We start from the raw sequence: 3979 nt of genomic DNA, 5'->3' as shown, positions 1-3979 counted from the left end.
TTGAATCTCTGCACACACTTTTGGACACTGGACAGTTTTGGATTGTGTGAGGCCCACTGATATCTGAGCACTATGTCACAGGCTCGATGGCACAGCTGTGACCAAAGTGACTAGAGGATAAGGGAGATTTTGAATCTCTGCACACACTTTTGGACACTGGACACTTTTGGATTGTGTGAGGCCCACTGATATCTGAGCGCTATGTCACAGGCTCGATGGCACAGCTGTGACCAAAGTGACTAGAGGATAAGGGAGATTTTGAATCTCTGCACACACTTTTGGACACTGGACACTTTTGGATTGTGTGAGGCCCACTGATATCTGAGCGCTATGTCACAGGCTCGATGGCACAGCTGTGACCAAAGTGACTAGAGGATAAGGGAGATTTTGAATCTCTGCACACACTTTTGGACACTGGACACTTTTGGATTGTGTGAGGCCCAATGAATATCTGAGCGCTATGTGACAGGCTCGATGGCACAGCTGTGACCAAAGTGACTAGAGGATAAGGGAGATTTTGAATCTCTGCACACACTTTTGGACACTGGACACTTTTGGATTGTGTGAGGCCCAATGAATATCTGAGCGCTATGTGACAGGCTCGATGGCACAGCTGTGACCAAAGTGACTAGAGGATAAGGGAGATTTTGAATCTCTGCACACACTTTTGGACACTGGACACTTTTGGATTGTGTGAGGCCCACTGATATCTGAGCGCTATGTCACAGGCTCGATGGCACAGCTGTGACAAAAGTGACTAGAGGATAAGGGAGATTGGATTGCTTTTAAAAAAGCAGTTTGCGGAGCAGTGGGTAAACAGCAATGCAGGAATGTCAGGAAGCCTTAGAAGGCAGCCCAACAACCAACACCACTGATACACCACTATATAGCCTCCTCTTGCACTGCACACACAGTGACTGGTGTGTTGTGCAGGCCAAATCGCTAGCAGCAGAAGCAGTTTTTTTGTCTTCTTTCCTGCCTAACGCTCTCCCTACAGAATCAGCAGCAACCTCTCCCTATACTGAGATCGGCAGAAGTAAGATGGCGGTCGGCGTGCACGCCCTTTTATACCCCCTGTGACGCCCACCAAAGCAAGCCAATCACTTGCATGCCCTTCTGAAAGATGGTGGTGACCCCTGCCTATGTCATCACGTTGCCCACAGTGTCCGTGGATCCTAATTGGCTGAAAAAGAGCGCAAAACAAACTTTTGAAACGCGACTTTGGCGCGTAAGTCGCCGACCTCGTGGCCGACTTCATCCTAGGGTCGGGTTTCGTTTCATGAAACCCGACTTTGCCAAAAGTCGGCGACTTTTGAAATTGTTCGACCCGTTTCGCTCAACTCTAGTCGTCATTCTCTCTCCATGACGGCATGTCCAATAAAGAAGCATCTTACTTATTCAGGTCTGGACGATTTCTAATTGGAACATAGAAAATCCCTGACACTGTTTCAGAATGCTAGACCAAGGGGAACATGGAAATTCTTTATGCAATAACGCAACTGCCCCTCATCAAAGGTGAACTGTGCTACAATGTTAAGAACAGAATTGATTGTCCAATGTCTAGTGCCAGACTCCTTCAACTACCTGGTGGTGATCAGCGCTAAACAAAACGCAAGAAGCAAAATGAAGGATTTTTTTTAAAGAGTCTGTGGGCCCATATGTTAATTGGGAATCTCCCTTATTACAGTCTCCAATTTGAGGTGGTCTCATCAGAGCTTAATCTTAAATGCAGTTGGTTGGATGACTGCTGATGACCCTGAGGACTTAAAGAGTACTTTTAAGATAGTATCAGGATCAACTTCAGCAGGAGGATTTGAAGCAACACTGGAGGAGGTTGTATTTCTTGTAGATTCCTTCTTTGATAGGGTGTCACTTAGTCTTAGAAGGATGGGCTGGTCTGATGTTATCACACTACCATTCAAATGAAAATTGCATTTCATTGATTGTCCATCTAGGTATCTGTTGTATTTTTTGTAGGCACCAACTGCATCTTCCTTTCTTACAAACACAACCTCTGCAACTTCGTAACTCAACAAGAGGGCGCGCTTCAAGGCACCGCATACACAGAAAAGCTACACAATATCTTCCTCTGTGACTCTTGGATGCAAATTATTAAAGGTCATTTTTGTGCCTTCTCAAGGGCTAAAGACAGACTCTTCTGGAGTCGGCACTACTGAAGAACTGTCCTCCTTTGTGACAAGTATCCGTGACACATTGGTTAGAGCTTTTGTGTGAAATAAAGGTGGTGAAGTGTCATGCTGAGTAGACATGGGAGCTGTGTATGCATTATTCTGTACCATTTTCATAAGAGGTAAAGTTTGCCGAAGAGAAAATGAATTTCCAGACATTCCTGGCCTTTTTTGCACAGTGTGGGCAGCTGTGATCTTCATCTTCTTGGTGGGCATGTGGGAAAGTTCGAAGTCGTCATCAATACCATCATCGTCCATATCTTATAAAGAGGAAATCTGTGGTTTCCCAGGTTCGTGGTTAACTAAGTTTATTCACATTCCTTTAACAGTGTTCGTTACACCTGAAGAAATAGTTTTTGGCTGTGAAATTTTGATGGTCTTGGTAATATTTTTGGGTGAAGATGAATAACCTTGTGTCATGGGTGAGTTGATAGTTACAGCAAGTGCACTCCTCTTTAAACTTTGTTTTTCAGGAGCATCCATCAGTTTGGTTGGTTTTCCTCCAACACTGATCTGCTGCTTTCTAGAATTCAGCATCTCATGAGCATCTTGCACTTTACCATTTACACGGAAACGTGCGTCTTTGCCAAACAATTTCTCACGGGCATCTTTTATGCCTAGCTTGAGACGCACATCTGTTACACCTATCTTGTGAAGGGCATCAAATGCATTCTGGTAATTGGTGGTAGTGGTAAATGATTAATCATTGTAGGCTGGATCCTGGATCTCATACCTCCCATAGCCCCCTTTTATTAATCCTGAACATTCCCATTCCCACCATCACCATGCCCCTTTTCCTGATCACTTCATCCAACATGTCCGCCATATTTCTGCTACAAAAATGCACCTTCCCAGTAGCAACTGTGTGGGAAACCACATTATTGTTTTCAAAGGTGTTTATGATGCCCGTAAAAAAATGTTTACACAGTGTGTTGATGTGTACCCCCCGGGGGAAATGTTTGTCAGCCCATACACTTACTGCATGGGCATTACAAGTATAGGAGACCCGCTCCTTTAAAAGATTTTTAGGAGGGCCTCCTCCACGTCTCCTTCAAGGGGTATTGGGGTGCATCCAAATTTGGAGAAGGCCTTGCATTCACTTCATGGGCAAACATTATGGGAGTAGCAAATTAAGAAAAATGGGAACTATGGCTTCATATGGCCATTCAGTACATTGGTTCAAAGGGTTATTGGGGTGCATGTAACTTTGGGGCAGGGCAGGCCTTGCATTAAATGCATAGACTAACATTATGGGAGTACCAAAGAAAAATGAGAACTTTTGTTTCATGTGGCCATCCAGTATGTTGGTTCAAAGGGTTATTGGGGTGCGTGTAACTTTGGGGTAGGGCAGGCCTTGCATTCAATGCATTGACTAACATTATGGGAGTTGCAAATTAAGAAAAATGGAAACTTTGGTTTCATGTGGCCATCCACTACATGGGCTCAAAGGGTTTTTGGGGTGCGTGTAACTTTGGAACAGGGCAGGCCTTGCATTCAATGCAAAGGATAACAATATGGGAGTAGCTAATTAAGAAAAATGGGAACTTTAGTTTCATGTGGCTATCCAGTATGTTGATTCAAAGGGTTATTGGGGTGCATGTAACTTTGGGGTAGGGCAGGCCTTGCATTCAATGCATAGGCTAATATTATGGGAGTAGCAAATCAAGAAAAATGGGAACTTTGGATTCATGTGGCCATCCAGTACGCTGGTTCTAAGGGTTATTGGGGTTCGTGTAACTTTGGCGCAGGGCAGGCCTTGCATTCAATGCATTGGATAACATTATGGGAGA

At 44.4% G+C, this 3979-nt stretch overlaps 1 pseudogene; it reads right to left on the bottom strand.

The window, feature by feature from the left end:
• Window positions 1–1709: 1709 nt before the first annotated feature.
• On the bottom strand, window positions 1710–3015 carry LOC141080288 (polymerase delta-interacting protein 3 pseudogene; annotated as a pseudogene).
• Window positions 3016–3979: the final 964 nt, after the last annotated feature.

This window comes from Dendrobates tinctorius, unplaced genomic scaffold, assembly GCF_039654945.1.
Source record: "Dendrobates tinctorius isolate UK_male_01 unplaced genomic scaffold, ASM3965494v1 ptg000837l, whole genome shotgun sequence".
In the NCBI taxonomy this organism is placed as follows: domain Eukaryota; kingdom Metazoa; phylum Chordata; class Amphibia; order Anura; family Dendrobatidae; genus Dendrobates; species Dendrobates tinctorius.
This window is presented reverse-complemented; position numbering and strand designations above follow the sequence as displayed.